Below are 23,528 nucleotides of genomic sequence, written 5' to 3' on the forward strand. Positions count from 1 at the left end.
ATAAAGAACAGCTTAAAATGAAGTCTTTAGAACTTATTAGCTACTAAAAAGCCATCCATTTCACCAGTTAAAGATGGAATCTTTTAATGTCCTTTGTTCATAACCACTCAAATTTCAGTGAGTTCCTATTAAAACTTCCAGATTTCAGGGCTACCTGTCACACACTGAGATTCTTGCTAATAGCTGCCTTCTCATTGTCTGTGGCTGCTTCAGTTAGCCTGATTCCCAGGGTACCTTTATCCTGATTGGCAGCCTCAATTTCCCTAATAGTTTACATATGTATATATTTGTTTTAAGAGTTGAATTTTTACTGAGACACAACATTTGTGTGATGATGTCTTGTCCACTACAGAACTTAATAATAGTGATTACCTTTTGTAAGGATTTAGTTCCCATGCAAAGGAATAATTTTCTGGTTCAAACCAGGAATTACAATATACCTTGGTTCAAAATTACACAAGTTATTTTAGAACAAGAGAGGTTTGGGGATGCGTTAAATTGCAAGTGTATTTTGATCATAAGAATACTGGGGAAAATTATTGCTGGGTAAATGCTATAGATCTCCACAGGGGATTGCCTCTCCCTTACTGTCCTAGTAGAGTGTTGAGCACATGGGCTCTGGAGTTAAAGGGCCTGGATTAGAGTACTGGATCATGCAGTTACATCAGTAGTTGTTTAAGTTCCATTGCTTCAGTTTCCTCATTTTTTTTTTTTGTTGCATGCTTTTATATGCATTCTAACTATACTCTTAACTTGAAAAAAGAACAAAAGTTACACAAGAATTTAAACACTTGAAAAGGGGAGTAGCAGACTACTCAGTCACCTGTCTATTTCTTGAGTGAGTTTTTCTTAGCAGTTGGAATACAAAATTATCCATCTGGTCAGGAGTATATAGGAAGGTGTCCAACATATAAAGTCTCAGAGTACAGAACAGAATCTTCTCATTAAGCACCAATACTTTCTTGAAGAGGAAGATTCATGAAGACAGTAATAATCCAGGTAAAATGGAAAAATGAGGGAAATATCAGTTGTATAATTTAAAAAGTTGAAATTATGGCTCCCCTAAGAAGCAGATTCATGCAGCACATGTTTGTTCATCACAAACAAAAAGCAAATCTTGTATTCTCGCCATAGCTGCATGTATGTTGTGGGTGATACAATTCATCAGGATAAAAATAGAATGCATTGTAAATTGAGAGAAGTCAATTATTATTTTTGAAAGGACAACAAAAATTTGTCCAAAGTTTATAGCTACTGCTGCAAAAGCTATACAATAAAACCAGTGTGATTACATAGTAGTTTAGCTAAAAGCAAATCATCTGATGCCAGAGTAAAAAGATAGAAATAAACTGCAAAGTATATCTTTACTCATGAAAATAGGAATCAGTTTTGGCCTAGATCCAAACTGAACTAAATATAAATAAAAGGGGGAAAGGCATGTTTTAAGACGTTTTCCTCCACTCCTTATTCCTGTAGACTGCAGGCTTTGTTCCTTCCCAGTTGTGTGCATCCAGCTTTCTCCACAGGGGCTTCTGAGTAGAATCGGACCGAATGTGTCTGCTAAGAAAGAAGGTGACTTAATGATTTTGAATCTCGGTTCTGTCATCTATTAAATGAGAAAGTAGAAGATATCTAAAGTCCTTTCCAATTCTTGTGAAAAGAATACTATTTTTTTCCCTGTAGCTCTGTTGTCGTCCAGGTTTGCATACCAGTTTTAGAAGGGACAACTTCAAGTATTTTTGCTACAGATTATAAAGTTTATTGTTGTCTAGGACTATTTATTGCCTTTTCATATTTTAGTTTTATTTTCTCTTGTGTTGGATTTTCTATGCCCTTTATCCCATGTCTTCTTTTCCTTGGCTTAATCTCTCATTTTGTTGGAATATATTCTCTAGTAGGTCCTGCTAAAAAACATGAATGGAAGGTAAAAATTGAGTTTCTGCATATCTGAAAATGACTTCATTCCATCCTCACTCTTAGCTGATTTATTGGTTTCAGAATTTTAGGTTGAAATGCAATTATCCATCAGAATTTTTTTTTTTCAGTTTCCTCATTTTTAAAATGGGGACATTTAAAATACCAACCTTGAAAGGTTGTAGCCAGAATCAAACGTGACAGGGCCTGACATTTACTAAGTGCTCAGTATATATTAGTGATGGCGACTAACGTTTACAGCAACATTGGAGGAAACATTGCTGAACCTGAAATATCTTCCAGTGTCTTTAGAGCTGCTTATGAACTTGGAGACTAGCTCTATGAGATCTTTAAATGAGATTCAGCAAGTACCAGTCCAAAGCCACTTAGATTGTTACCTAGTGGCACTCAGATCCACTGGGAGTGTTGCTCTTTGGAAGTTCCCCCTAAGAGAGCTATTCATTTTGCCTATTAGTTGCAGACCTTGCTGAAGTATTCATTAGCTCTGTGAGATCAAGAAGTTTGCAGAGAAAACTCACACAGATGCCAGCTGCTTCTGGGTGCTGCAGGAGGCAGTAGGGCCTGCAGAGCCCATGGTCACGGGCCCTCTCTCATACCTCCTTTGCTGAGAAATGACTAGATATGTTATTTGTGGGAATTTGTGAAAGGGTTTTTGACAGTTCAAAGAATTGCTAGGAGAGCAGTTGAAATACATTTATAAACTTCCAGAGACAATGCACAGTTTAACTATAGAATCACACCAGGATCATGACATTACAATGACTGCTCTTTTCAATAAATAGCTAGATGACTCTGCCGATGCTCTCAATATGAAGACTGTTTACCTGTGTTGCTCAATTCTGAATCAGAGTTCCACATTAGTGCATTAAATTATCAGAACAACTTAGTGCCAGGGAGGCTGGAGATTTGTGTCTGACTTCTTTGGGGTGCTGGGCCTGAAAATATGAGACAATCATTATGAAGATGACAGCCACCAAATGACCCAGGCCTAACACTCCTCTTGTGTTTCACTGCCCTGGATTTTAGCTAGCTACTCCTCACAGAAGTCTTCCATAAACTGCCTCTTGCACCAGATTGGGTTTACCAGCTGTAATGTCATAGGGTGGGGGCATGCCTATTTTACTTGCTACTGTATCCTTAGTATCTAGGACAGTGTACTTGGCACTCAGTAGTTGCTCAATAAATTGTGGAGTGACTATAAAGCTATATCTTTTGAAAATACAGCCTAACATTACCACTAACTCAGACCTAATTTATAGTTAGGAGATATGAAATACTGTCATATTGGTAAAAGTGTGTATTTGGGATCTGTATTTTATCTCAATATGATGCTACATTGCACACATGGAATACCATTGCATGTCAAATAACTAAACTATAGCTCAGCCCAACCACTCAGGGTAGGCAAGACGCTGGCCATCCTTTCACACCTTTAGGACTGTGTTTCAAATTTCATGTATGAAAATCCCCCTCAAACAATAAAATGGCCCTGAACCTTACTGATTTATGAGGCTGAGGTCATTACGTCAATCGGAAACCAGCCAACATTGATAATGTCACAGTTGCTACCAGTAATACCAATACTATTTATTAGGCTTCTTTACTGCTAAAAAACACTTTCATATAGATCATGCCATTGATCCTCAGAACAATTCTATACAGAGATCAGGGCATATATTATCTCATTTTGCAGATGAGAAAACTGATGCTCAATGAGGTGAAGTGACTTGCTGGAGTCTTAACAGTGACTAGTGGAAAAGTCCAGCACGAGTCTAGCCTTCCAGCTCTGTCCAGGGCATTCTCCACATTACCATGCAGCTGGTGTGACACCGAGACACAGACTGTCTCCATTCTGGAAAGATACGGGCAGGGAACCCTCTACCCACAAAAGAGAAGTCTTTGAATCAGTCAATTTGGTGTCCCAGAATAGTCAGGAAGCCCAGGCAGCACTCTAGCCAGTAGAATTGTTTCCTGGTGCAACATGCACCCCAAAAAGAGTAGCTTATTGAGACTCTGAAGCAGGGCACAGCCCTTTGGTGTGTTTGTGCCTCTGAGGGGCTTCTTGCCCATGTGGGTGAGAGTCTGACTACAGCTTGCAAGAGACAAGGACAATGGTCCCATGTGGCTCAGAGACTCAATTCAGTAAACATCTGATGCCTAATAAGCCAGGCGCTGTGCTAGTACCTGTGCAGGGTGGGCGCAGAGATGAATATGGCAGGGCTGCTGCTTGTGGTATGGATGTAGGTACAGGGGGGTGGCACTAGTCTAATGTGAGTTTCACCTTTTCCATTAAGAAGTGTAGCAGCCAATAAAGTGTTTTGAAGGAGCTTGTGCTTAAAATATTTTGAAGATTTTCAGAGCCAGGCTTATAGGAATTCTTTCGTGGCAGAAACTGATTAGTATGTGTCTGAACCAATGCCGTGGGAACGTTTTAAAGTGATGAGACTGTCTTGCTGGCATTCCACATTGTTATCCTTTGTTTTCTCAATTTATTCCCTTCTGGTCTTCTCTTCCCGGCATGAAATATTAGCTATATGGGCTGTTTAATTACATACCATGCTATTCTAAGCTAGGGAGCTTTCTGGGCTATGTTAAGGCAGCCTCTATAAAAGGCAAAGTGTTGGCAGGGGAATATTATCGTGGAGTATAAATCTAGTTAACTTTATTACAGAAGACAACACTGTCACCCAAATTTAAGGCTCAGAGAGATCTGAGAAGCACTCATTATTTTTTGGTGTAAATCCCCAAGTCAAATGGCTGTCATTGATCAGAAAGTTATTAGTTCAAGGTTATTAGGTGCAATAAGGGTAAAACAGATTTATGATTATACAGTGTCTCAAAGTTTGCTGCAACCAAATTGATAAGTGTTGCATGCCACTTGTTTCAGTTTTTTCTCTTGTGAAATGGGAGTGAACAAAAAACACAGACAACACAGACAAATAGACAGACAATGGCTGCAGCTCCGATGTGGCTCAGTGCCTTTATTTTTATACTGCCTTTCTCGGACCTCAGCTAAGTGCTATACTCATCTTTCCCCTCTCAGGGGGAACAGGCCAGAACATCTTGTTGATTTTCTTAGAATCTGCCTAGTAAGCAAGGGCGGTGTTTTCACATGTCTTCAAGGTCTCCCTATTTTCAGTGTGAGGCGTCTTGGCTCATCTTCGAGGACTAGATATGCTTTTGTGGGCAGACAACTTCCAAGGACGGCACTGGTTGTTCTCAGGCTGGTGCTTCCCCATGCTGCATTCAGACATGGGGGAAGACAAAGGCTGTGCCTTACAATAAGATACAAAATTATCTCCCATTGTTGCTTAACAGCAAAAACATGTTAGTAGGCTCTACAGATCAGCCTCTTTGCCCCTCCAAACTGCTGTTTCTTGCCTTGCTCTCATATTCTAATCCCACCCATGCTATCTGACCCATTCTTAACACGTCTTGGGTACATGATCTTGACTGTACCCTTTGGACATGATTTTTGGTATTTTCCCTCTAGCTACACTTATTTTCTTTCTTATGCTGTGCCATGGTCTCTAGGGACCTGCTGTCTAGGCCTGGATATACAATACATATATTCTGACAGGATTAACATAAACTAAACATAAAACATGTTTTCTCACCCAATAGGTGGCTTTTAAATTTAAGGTCATTTTGAACCAATGGCAAGTGGTCCTGTACAATTGCTATGGTTCTATCCCTAACTCAAAAGCAAGAGGCATAGAATATAGAGGAGCAATTATATAGTCTCTGGAGACAGACTACCTAGATTGAAAGTCACATCTGTATTTCTTGGCTATGTACATTTGGGAAAGTCACTTAATTTCTCTGTGCTCTTTCCTCATTTATAAAATGGGAATGATGATAATATAGTTGCTTCACAGGATTACATTAAAAGTGTTATTTGTTTTTAGTACATTTTTATTACTGTCATTCATTACACTAAATATTTTGAGAGTTTTGTCTGTGCCGGGCATTGTGGTAGATGTATTAGACTGAGGTGGTTCTAATACCTCAGCAACCTATGTGAACAGACCAAAACCTAACCCTGTGAATGCCTCCAGGTTAAGAAATGGAAACCGAAGGACACCAGTCACAGCCAATTAGCCTTGCCCAAATAAAGTAACAGCTTAAGCTACAGCCAATCAAATAATTTCCTTGCTTTGCTTCTCTTAAAGTGTTCACTTCCAGTGGGGGAAGCAGTCAAAGAAAAGGTAATGATAACTCAGTGTGTTAAGTGTGTGCAAGGCATAAGACAAGATGCTTTGAGAGTATATAGGAGGCTCATCTAACCCAGGCATGGGGAATCTAGAAGGCTTCTGTGAGGAAGTAACATGACAGTCTTGAAAGATGAGAGGTACTCTTTAGACAGAGTGGAGATCACATCTTTATCAAAGAGCGCAACATGTGCAGAGGGCTGGAGGCAGAGAAAGAATAGGTCACACTTGGGGGAACAGTAAATAGTTCAGTGAAGTGATCGATCGTGGTGGGGCCTGAACTAGAAAGATCTGTAAGGATGAGGATCTGAAGGAGGGAGTGCAACTAAGAGCATCATGGTGCAGAAAGACCAGGTGGGAATCAGGTTAAGAGAAGTGGATGACCAGGTCCCAGCAAGAGCTAACAGATGGAGAGCCCAGCAGAAGAGTGAAATAGGTAGAATGAGATCATTTGCATCAGAGAGCTGCCACTAGCCATTAGGTATGGTATCACATGGGAGAGAACCTGAAGATAGTGCTCCGGTGAGAGCTGTGCCAGAGATGAGGGGAGGGGAAATGGCCAAGCACGGCTGCAGGGGCAGCTGTGGTTCTGCAGCCAAAGAGCAATTCATGGTATGTGGTCAGCAGAGCAGAGACAGCAGCAAAGGTGGAATGAGTCCTTTCAGCAAGCAGTGAACTGGCTCTCTAGATGTTTCTGAGAACAGGCTGGGCACCAGCTATGAGGCAGGGTTTGAACTTGCTGAGAGTAAGGTGGAAGATGGTGTCCAATGGCTCAAACAGTAGTAGACTGAGACATATTCAAATCTCAGAAAGACTAATAGCTTGCCCATTTCCAAGCTACTGTTTTCAAATATTTGTTCAAAACATAGTTGACTACTGCGTTTGAGGAAGGGAATAGAGTTTTTCCTCAGTTGTCCCAGCAATTCAGCTGCAACAACACACACAGCCCTTCCCAGCACCACACTTACTAAGAACCACTCTTTCCGAGGTGCTGGTAAGTTGAACATGTTGCTGGCAGCCTCATCCTATCTTCCACCCTAAGAATTTTTAACACTATCCCTCCTAACTCCATACAGTGGTCTCCTTGACAAAAGTTGCTGCAAATAGAACTTTCTCCATCATTTGACATTACCAGTGATGTGTTTGCTAGTTGTGGTGTTAAACTAATTTAACAGCCAGTACTGCACACATACTACAAACCAATCAGGTTGGTGGCTACCTTAGTGCGGGGCAAGGCCTGGATGCCCTTCTGGGTGAGGCATTACACCTTTTGTTTCTGGCTGGAGAAGTCCAGAGTGGGGGCAGGTGGGAAATTTCTGGAAATCCTAAGAGAAAAACTAGGCACACCTGGATGGTAGTCGGAGACCTGTGGGCTCAGGAAAACCATGTGGAAATATGTCAACATTTTTAGCAACTGGAACAACTACACTGTGCTTATCTGTTAACTCTCAGCCCTGGTTTTGACACTCACCAAAAGTTGGTGACCGGAAAAACTTCTTAGCTCTCCTAATCGAGTCCAGCTGTGGTCTTCAGTGGTGGTGAGAGATGTGCAGGGCAGAAAGGCATAGGTAGTCCACGTGTGGTGTGCTGGGGTTATATTGAGAAGGAGAGCACACACCCACAAACACGTGTGTGTGTGCACTCATGATCAGAGAACTGAAAATTCCCTTCCTCTGTATGTCCTCTTCTCTTTTACCTACAAGATCAAGAAAGAGATGCCTTGGGCCTCAAATTCACTTGATTGTGAAAGCAGATCTAGGTGTGACTCAACCTGTTGAGTAAGTGGAAGAGGTGGAAATGACCCAAGAGCAGCCAAAGATCTGGTGCAGTTGCCTCTGGTGGTGACAGGTGTTTAAAAAATGCCAATGACCCTTTCTTTTTTTGGAGCAAAGTGTGTGGTTGCTGTGAGTCTTAGAGAGGAACAATAACCTTTACCCTAAAATCAGAGGTTGCTGTGCATTTCACTAAAGATGCCCCATGGAGAACAGATCTCGTCACACCTCTGCCCACCAGCTTTGATTGATTTTCTCTCCATAATCTCCCTGATACCTAATTGTTTCAAGAGTAAGAGATACAGTGTGTCCTGTGAAGGTAGTTTTACAGATTACTGTTTACATTCTTGCAGCTCAGTTTTATTGGACATTTATTCAACTTTACTCATCACTGATTGAAAGTAGTTTCCCACATGCAAGAAGGCTTAGTGGTGAGTACCAGCATTACATTTGTTACAATAACGATGCAAACATACAGTCTGTTCTCTTACAACATGTGTTTCCTTAATGTTTACTTGAGCAAAGTCAAACTGCAAGTGGTCAGGGAAAGGCTTTTATAGAAGAGGTAGAAGCAAAGCAAGGAAATTATTTGATTGGCTGTAGCTTAAGCTGTTACTTTATTTGGGCAAGGCTAATTGGCTGTGACTGGTGTCCTTCGGTTTCCATTTCTTAACCTGGAGGCATTCACAGGGTTAGGTTTTGGTCTGTTCACATAGGTTGCTGAGGTATTAGAACCACCTCAGTCTAATACCTCCTGGCTTAATTAATCTAACATGTGATTTGTAAACTGGAGAATGAGGTCAGTGTATTGTGGAAGTTGTGTGGGTTTATATACAATTTTCTGCAGCAAATTAATGTTTTAAAGCCATTAGAGTCTAGCTTTCTCGCAGTTAGAGAAAAAGCTTCACAGTAAACTAAGACTTTAAGATAAAAGCTAAAAATCCTACAGAAATGCCTTTCCTTTGTGCAGTATGTAGCTTGGTGAGTGGCTTCAAGAGCCACTACATTTTCTACTATGTTAAGCTATCTGGGAAGTGTCAAGTAGACATGAAGAAGCCTAAGGATATTTACTCCATGTTGAAAAAGAAATTAATGATAAAGAAGGCTCTTCTTGGATTATATTTTAAATTTATATTAAACTGATTTATATGTAAGTTGGTACTCATTTCAAAAGAGGAAGAATGCATGACTCCAGTGTAAAAGGCCACAGGATTGGAATGACTAAGATTCTATAGCAAATGCTATGAAAATTAAGTCATACTAGTACAATTCCTTGTTAGGATTCTAGATGGTCGTGTTAGGGTACTGATTTCAAAGTCGCACTGATTTTGAATATTCTGCTGTGAATGCTATTTTTTTCCCTAGACCCTGTTGTTTTAGTGTGCAACTTTTGCAAAATGAAGTTTTTCAGGAACATATAATGGTGTTATTGTTGATGCCTATATTTGTCTTGAACAGAAAAAAATTAAAAGAAACCAAGAGTGCTTAGGGTTCTTTTCACCATCGGCCTTCAGTGATTTAAGTGCATCTATCTGCTTAGTCAGATTCACTTATAAATCCAAGTAAAATGGCGGGCTGTAGACCAGTTCATCAACATCTGTTATACACTTGGGGTGTCTACTGAATAAAAAACTGTACTAATTTCTGTCAGTGACTGAGTCTTTCATTGACCTTTGCTACCTGATATATGGCCACCATGCTGAGTGCTTTGCATGATCATCTCCTTTGTTCACACAACCGATTTAGGAGGTTAATACTATTACTTCCATTTTATAGATGAGGAAAGTAAAGTTTAAGAAGACTGAGTAATTAGCTCAGATGACAGAGCTGTATGTGTGTGTGTGTATTCAAGACTGGGTATCAAGGTGAAGGTTGGAGCGGGATTATTTAACTCAGGATGGAGTCAGAAATGGCTGTGATTACAGATTTCTCCCAATGAGGTGATGTCCTTCAAAAACCCATCTTTTACTTGTAAGGGCAAGTAATTTACTTTATAAGTGAATGCTTCCTCTGGAATCTTTGGGCACAAATGCAATTGCTATCACGATTAAGAATGTGCCCTGCTTTGCTTACCTTTCTAAGGGACAAGACAGTTATCTTTTCTAAGAGGTTTGAAGTGCTTTGAGGTTGATTGGTCTTCAGACATAGAACGTTATCTCCTGTTACCTTAGGCACTGTGCCCACAAAGCAATTTTTAAAATGCCGCATGGAGAAAATCATTTGTCCAAAGCCACATTTCACTGTGGGCTCCACACTTATGTCTGTCACTGACCTATGTGGAAAAGGAACTTTACCTTTATAAGTTTGCTCCTTAGTTTACAGTGTGAATAAATACAACTAAGATTATCCAGAGCTTTGTTGGGGGAACAGGGTCTACTGGGCCAAGTTAATGCTCATTAGTTGTCCCTCTTACCTAAAAGGTACCTAAATATCTTCCAGTTTTGGGCATTTGTCCATTTTTACACATTCCTAACTAGAGATAAATATACAAGGCATTGATACTGACTTTTGGAATAATTTTTTTGAACTCCATAGTGTACCTATTCTTATTATGTGTTAGGTTAAGGTAAGTTTAGTCTTACTGCGTTGGCCTCATATAATCAGCTTTACCTGCAGACCTCTGATCTGTTTCTATTAGGGTCCAGATTCTGTTCTCCCTTACCTTTTGTCCACAAGTTATTTCAGACCAGGGTGGAATGCAAACATCATCTCCCCTGGAATCAGTGGTCCCAGTCCTCTCCTAGGAGAGCTCTGGTTGGCCCTTCCTCAGTGGACTTTCTGCAGAAAACTGATTTGCCCTTTCTAGCTTTAGGAGAAGTTCTGGCCTTGATCCTTTAACTGCTTGCCTCTGTATTTGTTGAATGAATGAATAAGCATGCACAGTGCAAGTCAGTCCAGGCTCTGAACCCTGCTCCTGAGTGAATCAAGGGGCATGACTGTCAACCACCTAAGAGAAATGCTTGAATAAAATATCTCTTAAAAAAATCAAATTTAAAGTAATCTACAGCCTACTGTATATCATGCTGCCTTATTGTGGTTAGAATGCATTCATTTTTCAAGGTGGATGAATCATAAGATAATTTAAAACAGTTTAGTCATGAAAATCACTACAGCATGTGCAGAAGTAGATCAAATTTAAGGCAATAATAATTCCCCGTCAGGAGAAAATGAATACATTCATCAAGATGATTCATTTGAAAAGTAATTGAGTCACCATTTCTATTCACATTACCATCTGAACATTGTAAAACTAAATAAAAACTATGGGATTGTAATATTGTTTTCTGAAAAATCTATTTTAATTGTCAGATTTGAATATGAGGCTTTGCATCTAAAATAAGTTATTTTTCAAAAGTAGGAAAGCACTAAATTATCTTTATGGAAACAATACCATTTTTATTATAAAATGGCGGTACTGTATCTTTCCATAAAATTTTAACTAGAAAATTCTGGTAATGGATTTTTTCAGCATCTCTTTCAAAACAAACCTAAGAGCATAGCTTTCTTAAGCCACAAACCTAGATATGCAAAAATTCTATTTTTTTTTTCTAAAACTAAGTTCTACCCTGCGTCCCAAATCCACCCAATGACAGAGTCTTACTTTTAGAAATTCAGGAGTCAAAGCAGGGTTTTCTTGGTGAATTCTAAGATTCTCTCATTCTTGTTCAGGGTTCATCGACCATCTGGGGAGGAGAGAGGGCTTATGTTACACACAGATGGGGGAGGTTGGAGAGAGGGACTGGTCCTGTCAGCATTCATCTGTGCTCTCATTCCCTTCTCATACAAAGAAAAATTATTCATCTACGTTATCTCTGCCAGATTTCATGCCCCTGAGTATATAAGGCCAGAAAAATTTGGTGACACTCTGCTTGTTACAGCAGGTCAGGGACTCTAGTGGCCTTGGTCCATTGTAATAGAAGAAGCAGGAGTTTGGAAGTGCGTGATGTTCAGGCTTTCCCATCCGGAGAACACAGTGTTTGTGGATGAATGAACTAATGAGTAAATCAAGGGATGCTCTCATTCTACACTTGCGAGGGGCAGGGCTTATCTGCCTTTCCACAAGGCAGGGCTGCTCTGGGTTGTTTATCACTTGTTCTCTTCTGGGCTGTCAGAGGACTTGCTTCCACCCCCCTGGCCCACTATTTTCCTCCATGCTGGTCTTGTCACTGGTCTCCTGCACTCTCCCTGGCTTTTCTTCTCTCATATTTCCTCTGGCTTTTGTCTTTCCTCCTGGGTCTCAGCTTTCCCGAGAAAGGTTGGTATCTCGGTGTCATTTTCAACTGGGGTAGTCATGCACAGCTGGCCCCAGCATAAGGCACATGGTCGTGCTCTTTGGCTCTTCCTGACTGTCCACCTGCTGCTTTAATACTGGAGAGGACTGTCATTGTTGTTGCTCCAGTTCCAGGGCTGAAGATGGCCAGAACACAGAGACTGTACTCACTGTCCTGGGTTGAATACATAAAGCAAACCCAGGACTGTGTAGGTCTTCTGTGTCATGCCTGGAGGTTGTCTGGACACAGGCCTATAGGCCCCATGCTGGGAAAAGAAAGAAAAGTAGCACCAAAATATGTTTGCCATTACCTACCCACCAAGCGGTCCACCCTAACTACAGCAGTAGAGCATGCCAAACATTGATCCATCTCCTAAGTTTGCAGAGGGCTCTAGACTTTTGTTTCTTCAGTGCTCAGTTTGTAATCTAATTAATGTGTAGATTCTGCTATCCCTGCTCACTCTTCATCAGCGAAAGCAGACGGGGGATATAAGGCATGGTGCAGTCTGATTAACTTCACCCACTTCCCAAACTCATGCTTCAACAGAGACAATTGCTTAGAAAATTACTTTCAAAAAATCAACTCTCAAGTCATGCCTTCAATTAGAAGAAAAGTTCACTTAATTACTATAAAGAATTAATTAAATATAGACAATATTTTAATTATCCTGGGCTTTTAATTACCTGAAATGCTTTCTTATCAGAAATAACTTTTATGGATATTATTTATATATTAAAATAGTTATTTTGAAGGAGTAGAAAGAAAGTGAAAGAGAATGGGCACACCAAGATGTTTTCTGATCCCCTCAACCTCTATTATTAGGTTATGACTTTAGAGCAGTATTTTACAAAATGCACATCATGAAATGCTACTGTGTGGTTGTGGGGAGACTGTGGGGAGGTTTCTGTGGGCCAGTAGGTTGGTTGGGAAAGCAGGGACCTGGAGAGGGTTGAGAGTTTAATTTTACATTTTTATTTTTTGCAGAAGAGCCTTTGGTAACATGCCAACATACAGTATAAATCTTCAAGAGAAAAAAACTGTATGCGGTATTTCCCAACCTTATTTAAGCATATGGTAGAAGATCTTGCTGTCTTGATGTTCTATGTACCCTCTGGGAAGCCTATACTATATAAGAAGAAATATAACTACCAGGATACATTTAGATGTGGTATTTACATTAAAAGGACAGTTAAAAATTGACAGCAGAGCAACACAAGGGCACAAAGAGCTGTATTGAAGCATGACTTCGCCAGAATTCATTTGTGCAGGTATCAGTCTTGCTGGTGTTATGAGGCTGCTAAACTAAACACACAATGTTGAAGTATACATTTAGCACAAAATTATATGTGTTATTTAAAAAATCAGCAAGATTTAATGGAAATGAATTTTGATTAGTTTCTTATTGTTCAAGCAAGTAAATGTTATTTAAATACATAGAGGGAACTTCAATATCAACGTTACAATACACAGTAATCACAGTAAAGCTTAAAGAGTTCATAGGGCACTTCTCCCCAAATAAGAGTTTTTTATTACAATAGGAAGTCTCCATCAGGAAAAATTTCTCAATGAGCAGTATTTCAGCATCACTTATTTGTTTCAACTCTTCTCATTTACAGGTATTGGCTTTCAGGTTATCTTTGACACCTTCTGAAAAAAAAGATTAGTCTCATTTAGACTTAACTTTTACATGACATTTTCATGGACACTCATTATGCCCTTCCAGTGACCACTGATTATAGTGCCCAAATCAGGCCTTAAGTTCACCATTTGTTCCAGTTCTGAATTTCTTCACATCATCAACAGGACTCTCAAAAATCAACTAGTATTGTCTATGGCTTCTCTGAGTCTAAGTTCTGATTAATTTTCTAGTTGGCAGGACAGGGGAGAAGATGCTGGGGGTTTGGGAAAGTGAACACAATATAAAACTGTCACCCAGGACTTTACTACTCAATGTGTGATCCTGGACCATCAGCAACAGCACCTCTTGGGAGCTTGTTAGAAATGCTGAAGCTCATGCCCTTCCAGACCTACTGAGTCAGAATCTGTGTATTAACAGGATTCCCAGGAAATACATAGAGGACACGAGTTCTTAAGCAGGGCAGTGCATCGCAATCACCTCAGGAGTTATAAAAAGTACTCATACCTGGCTTCTCCTGGCTCAGATTCTGATTGAATTGCTAAGGAGTCTGGCCTAGATGCCAGGATTTTTTAAAGCTTCCAAGTCATTCTAATATGCAGAAAACCTTGAGAACCACTGGTCAAGGCAAGTGGAAGGATAAATGGGTCAGGGCATTGGTTCTCAACCTTTGATGTGTATCACCACTAAATAGAGCAGTAAAGCAATAGAGAGGGCCAGGCTGCTGAAGCAGGATAGATCCTGAGCCTTTGTACATGTCACGTTTCCCAGCTCATTCTCACAAACGCCAGCGTTTGAGAACCTATTGACCAGGAAAGCATATATAATCACTGGGCAGGCTTAAGGCCTCTTTGAAGTTCCTGGACATCTCCTTTGGGCTCTGTGTTTTAAGACTGAATTAGAATGCTGCTATAAGCATCTGTGTGACTGTTCTACCACCTTCCAGTTTTATCACCTAAAATATTTTAAGAACTGATTCTTCCAGAGATCAAATTATGCCCTGATTGTTAGCTAGATGAGTACTACCAATAATTTTTTGAAATATTTGATATTCAAAGAAAAAAAAATCCAAAGGTTTTTAAATCATGTATTCATACAATATCTTTCCCTCTGTTCCCAGCACATATATGAAAATTTGCTGTGCAAATATGTGTAGATTCATAGACTGTTAGAGCTAGAGTTGGTCTTAGAGATTTTCTAATCTCATTGTTATTTGCAGCTGAGGAAAAGAGAAGACCAAAGGAGTAAATGAGTGCCCCAAGGTCACACAGATAATGGCAGAATATGGGCAACAGGTCTGATAATTTTTAAAAGTTTGAGTAGGCAAACCTGCCACATTAGCCTACACTGTGTGGGTTAAGTATTATAAGGATAAATGAGTCAAATAAAAGAACCAACTTTATGGGTAATATGTTTACTGATGTGCATATAATTAATAACTTGCAACATTATTAAGCCCAAATGATGAGGAGTTTGAATGAATGACTATGATTAGTATTTCACATCGACATCCTTATTTTTCATTGATTCTTCTATTCCTAGCTTAACTCTATTATTTATAATCAGCACAAGAGCTTAGTTTTTCTTCAGTAACCTTTGTAATTTGTCATAGTAAATATCATGCCATTCTGTAGATAAGCTATAAATGTTGAGAGTGGGATGCTTTCGTAGCCCAGGAGATCTGGGAGAAGGCTTGTCTTAATTGTCCTTGCAGCATTTGCTATCTCTGACTTCTCTGCCTCTCTTCCTGCTCCTCAAAGCTTCAGCAGCTCAGCTTCTTCACAGGAGGGAAGCTGAGTAGTTGTAAATAAACAAAGCCCACTTCAATAGTGTTCAGATAAATAGCCCTGTTAAAACATTTGGTAGGGATTTCTGGAATCCACGCTGGACAAACCCTGCAGGTAAGGCTTGTTTTTGGCACTCCCTTGTCCTCCACACCACCTGAGGCCTCTCTTCCAACAGGCGCGTGGTGCTGGTGATCCACCACCTGGTTGCTTGGCCTTACCTCCCCACCGCACACACACGCTTGGCACTCTTGTACCAGGCCTGCCCTCTGCAATATTTTCCTGCTTCTTTCAGAGGCTTGAGCATCTGGTAAACTTGAATGTTAATACATTAATGAATGACCACATTATTTTAGGTCCTTTCTGTTGCACATAGGAAAAACTGGTTGAGATTAGCTTAAGAAAAAAATGACTGGAAGGAAAATGAATGGGAGCACATCTCAGAGAATGTAAGACCATTGTACCACTCAGCCCTAGGAAATATACAGAACAAGGCAGGAAGTCACTTGCGTATTATCTGAGGTGCTGACACTGAAGTGACTCAGTTCCATGAGTGGTTTTGAGCTGGTTCATATGGCTTGCAAGAACCAGTTATTAAAATTTCAGGTGTTTTGCAAACCAAGTTATCTTACATTAGTAGCGTGAAATTGGCCATGGTATATTTACACTAAGGAAATCAGTAAATGCTACAAAAAACATTATTAGCATACTATCACTCAGCTCTAACTTTGTCCCAAATTTCAAATTCTGAAGAGACTGTTGGAATGATATGGTTGAAGTGTACATTTCTGTGTTATGTGTGGCCAGACAACAGGGTTATAATATGCAGTCATAGCATACTCTGTTTATCAGTGATGCCCTAGGAGAACGGGATTTTTACAAAATGGGCAGCCACCCAAGGGCTTTCTGCACAATTAATAGCCCTTGTCAGGTAACATATTTGCTTCTTAAACAGAGTTAAGCAATTAGGAAATTAGGAGATATGACATGTGCCCTTGGTGGGAGCAAATTTATGCATCAGCCATGAGTATGATGGATGTTGCAGCTGACCAGTGGGACACAGCTGACTGCACATTATAGTCATCCAGGACCTTTATAAAAAAAACAGTGCTTGGGCCCCATCAGACACAAATTCTGCTTTACCTGAGTATTGGTATTTAAAAGCACCTCAACATGGTGATTCTACTTAACAATACTGTTTTGCATGTTTGACAGTTGCTGAGAGAGTAGGTATTAAAATTTTTCATCACAAGAAAAAAATGTACTAGATGTGGTGATGGATGTTAACTAAACATAGGATGTAATCATTTCACCATATGTACATGTATCCAATCATTGTACACCCAAACTAATACAGTGTTATATGTTGATTATTGATTGACAAAAAAAACAAGGTACCCCATATAATTCCAATATCCAATCAGGATTGAAAACAACTGAGTTACAAATTGACATTACTAAGGGCTTTAGGGAAATGAATCTTTACATATTTGTCACTTGCTGCTAAGTTGAACTTGTATTTATAGATTTTTACTCATATATAGCAGACTTTAATTTTGTGTTGTGTTACAGATTCTAAAGTGACCCCTGATTCATTGTGGGAAAGGAGAGAGAGGGAAAATAGAGCAATTGGCATGCCATCCAGGATCAGGGAGAAACTCACTCTCTGAGGAGTGAAAAAGAGTATAATTTGGGCCTCATAACTAAAAAGAGGCAGCTCTAGGAACTTGGCGGTGATGTGCCAGGCACCCTTCTGGAGTTAACAAGTCATGTAATCCTTGTCTATGAATCTTATAAATTTTAAAACTGTGCAGATCATGGAGTTTTCACTATGGGAAAGATAGGATTTCAGAGGGATACTTAAAAGCATCATTTACTCCTTTTTTTATTCCATTCTTTCTTTCATCCAGCAATTATTTATTGAGCAAGTGTATGCAAGGTGCTGTGTTAGGCCCTGGTAACATAGCACCCCATCTCACTGAATTTCCAACTTAGCAGAGGAGATAAGCAGTAAACAAATCATTATACAATTAAGCATTTAATTACAAATGTGAACACTGCAATGAAAGAGAAGTACAGATTTTAAGAGACCATACAACAGGAAGACCTAGACCTGAGACCTATTCTGGGAAGGCAGGTGAGGTCAGGGGAAACTTCTAGAAGTGATATTTGAGCTAAAATTTGAATATCTGTCGGATTTTTTAAGGAAAGTAGAGGATGGCAATTGCTTCAGAAAGGTAAAATATGTGGCAATCACTGTTTGGCTGGAAGGCAGCCAATGTATTTGAGGAATTCAAAGAAGTCCAGTGTATCTTGTTGGGCAGGGAGAGAGGGGGCAGATAAGCCTGGTAAAGGAGGCTGAATAATGATCATGCAAGGCCGTGTAGACATGCTGATATATATCCTAAAGGTAATAAAAAACACTGAAAGAGTTTTAAGAATAATGTTGTACGATAAAGAATTTGGCTGGTCCTTGTCCCTGGCTCCTGGGAGATGGCCTCTAAATCCTTGGACTTTCCCGAGTAATAGGAGTGTCTTCATTACTCACGGTGGACCCTTTAGGTCAACCTGAGTTTATGCTAATGAGATGACTCGGGATAGGGGCTGTTCACACCAGAAAAACCCACTGTGTGAGTGGAGATTTGGGGCTCGGAGCCTCATGATATCAGCCTGATCTCTGGTGAAAGTAGTGGGGCTGGAGATGGACTCCACTTACTTCGCCAATGATTCCATCAATCATTCCTAGGAAATACAACGCCAGCAGAAACTCTGCCCTGTGCTCGGGGGAGCATTCTGGTTGGTGATACACATCAGTGCCATGATGGTGTAAAGGCCTGAGGACGTGGAAGCTTTGAGTAGGGACCTTCCCGGCTTTTCCTGATGTACCTCCTTCACTATTAACACTGTAATCCTAAGTGTAGTGCTTTCTTGAACTTCATGAGTCATTCTAGCAAATTATCAAGCCTGAGGGGGTCCTGGGAACCCCTGAATTTGTAGCTAGTTGGTCAGAAGTATAGGTAGTGGGGAATCCTAAAACTTGTGGTTGATGTCTGAAGTGAGGGCAGTTTGGCAGTCCTGTGGGAGACTGTGCCTTTAACCTGCGAATTCTGCACTAACTCCCGATAGTGTAAGAATTGGATTGCAAATAGGGTGTGTGCGTGTGTGTTTGTGGGTATTTGTGTGTTTTGGGCTCAAAGTTAGTTCAGTTACTTCCTCTTAGAAACCTTTCCAACTCTTCAAGGCAGAGTTTATAGCTCATTACTTGTATTCCCAAAGCCTTTCTTTTTTTCTTTGTTTTGATGTTTACCAAATGTATTAAAATTATTGGTTCACATGGCTGAACCACTCATTTGACTGGGAGCTATTTGAGGTCAGAAAGCTTGTCTGATTCTTTTTCAGATCTTCAGGTTCCATCCTAGGCCTTGACTGACTGAATGAATGAATGAATGAATGTTCAGGTGGAGGACAATAGAGGAAAAACCCTGGTCACTCAACTTCAGCTGTTTTTATGGCCTCCTAGATGGTTTCAAGCTATTGCCATGGATTGACTTTGGGAGGAAATATATGGACAGGAGTAAGGAAGTAACAAAACTTGAAAACTTTATCCCACAAATTCAATAACTCAAATAGCAAGGCAACTACTGTTATATTACTAACATATCCATATAGATAAACCTATACCTTGGAACCACCATGTTTCCCATAACTGAGGAAAAGGAAAGCCCAGAACAAAGTATACTTCTCAACTTGAAATCTTTGAACTGGTGGCATCAGAATCTCCCTTAGGCTGCCTGATCCACCTCAGGAATCCTGTGCATTGCTCAGTCTACCCTTCTGGCTGAGCTGAGACCTCAACTTCTGCTATTGTGACAACAGGCTTAACAGTCCAGACATTGTCAGACATTTGCCGATCCAGACATTTGCATGTTACCACTAGTCAGTGGTCTTTAAATGTTTTGCTACTACGTCCTATAAAATAATTTTGAAAAACTATGTACCTTCCCAACATTTAAAAAATTTTAAATCTATTTTAAATATCTAAAATACTTAAGACACTTTTAATAGTTGCAATTAATGTAATTTCTGGTATGTTGTAAATACTGACATTTAAAACTCTTACATTACATTTCAAAATATGTCCAGTGGGATGTAAATGTCATAAGGATTGATCCCTATCATATCTGTACTAAAAAAAGGAAGATGTTCTTTTTTAATAGTTAGAAATTTCTTCTTCCTCCTAACTTCATTTCCTCCCCCAAATTTTAACCTAATATATTTTACTTTTTATTCTTTGATTTTTTATTGAAATATAATTGATATACAGTATTATGGTGGTTTTAGGTGCAAAACATAGCAATTATATATATTACTAAATGCTCACCACAATAATGACCCTCTGTCATCATACAAAGATATTATAATATTACTGTAATTGTATTTTATTGACTGTATTTCCTGTGCTTTACATTCATCCCTGTGGGTCATTTATTTTATAACTGGAAGTTTGTACCTTTTTTTCCCTTTCACCTATTTCATCCATTCTCCTCCCCTATGGCAACCACTAGTTATTCTCTGTGTTTATGAGACTATTTCTGGTTTGTTTGTTTGGTTTTATAGATTTCACTTATCATATGGTATTTGTCTTTCTCTGCCTAACTTATTTCACTTAGCATAATACCCTCTAGTTCCATCCATGTTTTCTCAAATGGCAAGATTTCATTTTTTTTAATGGCCGAGTAGTATGTGTCATTGTATATAGGTACCACATCTTCTTTATCCATTCATCTATTAATAAATACTTAGGTTGCTTCCATGTCTTGTTCTTTACCCTATCATGATTTTCTAGAACAAAAATATGTATATAGAGGGAAATGGAAATTTAATTTCCAGTGACCATATAAGACTTAAGTATTTTAAAAAATCTTATAATTTGCATTACCAGTACAATCATAATTGGTACACAATTGATCAAAACAACATAAGCATATTACAAATTTTGACAAATTATTTAACATTATGCAGCTATTAAGGAGATGAATGAGTCTTATTTTTCCATCAATGCATCTGTGTATGACTGTTGCTAGATGAGTCACTAAGCATCAATTTATTTCTATTTTTAGTTATGTTTTAGGTAAGCACTGAGGAACTTTGTTCACATGTCAGTTGAAAATGTAAGAGTTTTGCTCTAGTAATGTCACTCACTTTGAATTTCTTGCCATTCACATATCAAAAGGCACATAGAAATCTATCACTAAGAAGCATTTTTAAATTGTCTATAGTTGGGTATTCCTCTAATTCTGTTGAAAGCAAAGATTTGGAAATCATTTTGAAATGAAAAGGGATTTGTTACTCAGTCATTAGAGGCATTTGCTTTCTCAATATCAACAATATTTCTCTTTATTTGTATCATGGAGATTTTCTCATCCTAGGCATTGCATCATAGTAAGATTAGCCATGGAGAGACACTGGCCTTTCTTTGTAAAGTGAAAGCAAAGGTGGAAAAGAGTTCCTGCATGACCTCTTAACCACAGGAATGTTCTTAGTTCATGTTCAGATAGGGAATGTATAAAGCTGATCTCCTGAGAACCACCTGTCTGCCTGAGTGTCCCCTGGATAGTCAGTCACTGTGTGTTCCCAGAGGCCTTATGACTTGTTTTGAAAACCTTGACCTAGCTAATGAGATTTGTGGTAACTAACAAGTAGAATGTGCCCTCCTGACTTCTGAGCCTTGCTACAGATAGCTTTGAAGGATTGATTCATATGTATACAATCAAATTTAACTGTCATGGTGCAGTTAGAAACATGGTTATACAGAAAATAAGCATTCTATAAACTTAGACATTAAATCATACACATAGAAATACTAAATAAAATAATATATATTTTTAAAAAGCCTCTGGTATTCTTTAACATGATTTTATACAACAGTATTCTACAAGAGGGTTATTCTATTTTATTCTTGTTGTGAAAAGATATGTGATAGGAAATTCTGGCCACAGATTGGTATTTGAGACCAGCATTTGAGCTTCTATCTGGTTTTCTTTTGTGTTGTTCAAGATCCCGGCAGTGATCCATGCTATTTATTGGGGCAGAATCTTGTCCTCAGTGTCCTCAGGGAACTCACAGGTCCCTGAGGATCCCATCATGTGGCAAGAATCACTCACAAGCTCCAGAGCAGTTCCAAAGCATCTTTTGTCATAACCTACTTGGCAACTCCAGTGATCCTTGAGCCTTCTGGGATGGTCACCAGGAGCGTTTTGCCTTTCTCAACATAATGTTATAATTTTACCTAAAGCCCCAGACTAAGCTATTAAGTGTTATCTTTTTCACTGATATCAAAGCAAACTTCTGAACTACCAGTATACTCCTAAAAGCCTTGTAGTATTCCTTAAGATCTAGAAGGATTCAACATACAATAATTCCTATAAGCACTGATTCTATGGTTCTAAATTGGTTGTGTGGGTGCTTTTTTAAAATCTAAATGTATGGTTCCTGAATCAGATTTTGATTCAATAGGCCTAAAAAACCTGTAATAATTATAATAATTACCCACTAGGTAATAATTAGCTCATGTTGCTTCATGTTGTCATTTGTATCTCATAACAAAAAATTAGGTAAGTGATAAGTCCTCATCAGATGATTTATACAGTATAGATTAAACACAGTGCAGCAATGATTTAGTAATAACAGTGGAACAGGAAATGATTTCCCCACACAGCATCAAACACTTAAATGATCACATCCCTCCATCTGTTCTTTCTTTTTTAGTGAAGAATATCAGCTACCACAATTTAGATTGATTTTGATTATATTCCCAAGTCTGTCTTAATTTTTTTTCAAGCAGTTCATTTCACTGTGAACCATGCCAAATGTGAAAGTTCTGTCTCAGTGGAAGTTTATGATCCTCAAACTCAGGACTCCTCTTACCATGCCACAATTTAGCAACTAATTTAAAAGTCTTCAAATTGGATGGATATAACTGCGTTGAAATGAAAGGAGAAATCAACACTGATGATATGCCCATGGAGTGCAGCACTCTTTATGGTTGGGATTATTATTTCCATTTTACAGATTGGAAAACCCAAGCTAGAAAGCCAAGGAAATAGGAACCTTGTCTGTTAACTGCAAAACCGTGAGCTACACATGTTGACAAAGTACACACATATCAGGGCAAAAAGAAAATTAACTTGTTGAAGGAGATTCTCATGACAGAGTGAAGTAATGAAAAACACTTTTCTTTGATGAAATCCCACTTTAATTATGGGTATAATTGAGTTACTGAGGAACCATTAATCCAATGATACTAATAATTTAAGGCAACTCTTTATTCATTCTCAGAAGGTATAAGTAAGATTTTAAGTTTTGGTTTTTCATATCTAATTAATTGGGGCTAGCCCATTATTAACTTTACCCCAAATGATATGAATTTTGCTACAACCAACAAGGAATTTTTACTACTACTTTAATATTGGGAGTGTCGTACTTTGGTTTACAAATATAAAGACAAAGGTATACAGACAGGAAAAACAGAAGATACATGAAGAATTGAACCTGGAAAAAAGGAAGTCAATTTATATGCTAATTTCTTATGCAACGTAAGGTTAGGAACCAATGTGACCAAATTCTATTTATCTTGATGTCTTTTCAGTCCTGAAAGTAGTTATCTATATGTAGTAGGCCCTCAATGAACCAACTTTTTGAATTGACTTTATAATGGAGAACACATATGTTTTTTCAAGTATCTCTTTACATGTTACCACTATCACCACCAACAGCAAAAATAGCCACATACACAAATCACTTTTGACACTAGTAAACAAATCTACATTTTCACAATAACTTATTGAGGAATATTTCTGTGCTCAAAGAATACAGTAATGAAAATCTTGTACTCAAGAAGCCTAGAATCCCATTCACTG

The 23,528-nt window shown here is 38.9% G+C and overlaps 1 long non-coding RNA gene across 1 annotated transcript; it reads right to left on the reverse strand.

Moving 5' to 3' along the window:
- Positions 1–1,249: 1,249 nt before the first annotated feature.
- Positions 1,250–7,836, reverse strand: LOC140848385 (uncharacterized). The gene is made up of 3 exons (XR_012129169.1): positions 7,618–7,836; positions 2,760–2,870; positions 1,250–1,560 (listed from the first exon to the last, which is right to left on the reverse strand). It is a non-coding gene; the product is annotated as an uncharacterized lncRNA (long non-coding RNA).
- Positions 7,837–23,528: the final 15,692 nt, after the last annotated feature.

The sequence above is a fragment of the Manis javanica genome, chromosome 1 (assembly GCF_040802235.1).
Source record: "Manis javanica isolate MJ-LG chromosome 1, MJ_LKY, whole genome shotgun sequence".
Lineage (NCBI taxonomy): Eukaryota > Metazoa > Chordata > Mammalia > Pholidota > Manidae > Manis > Manis javanica.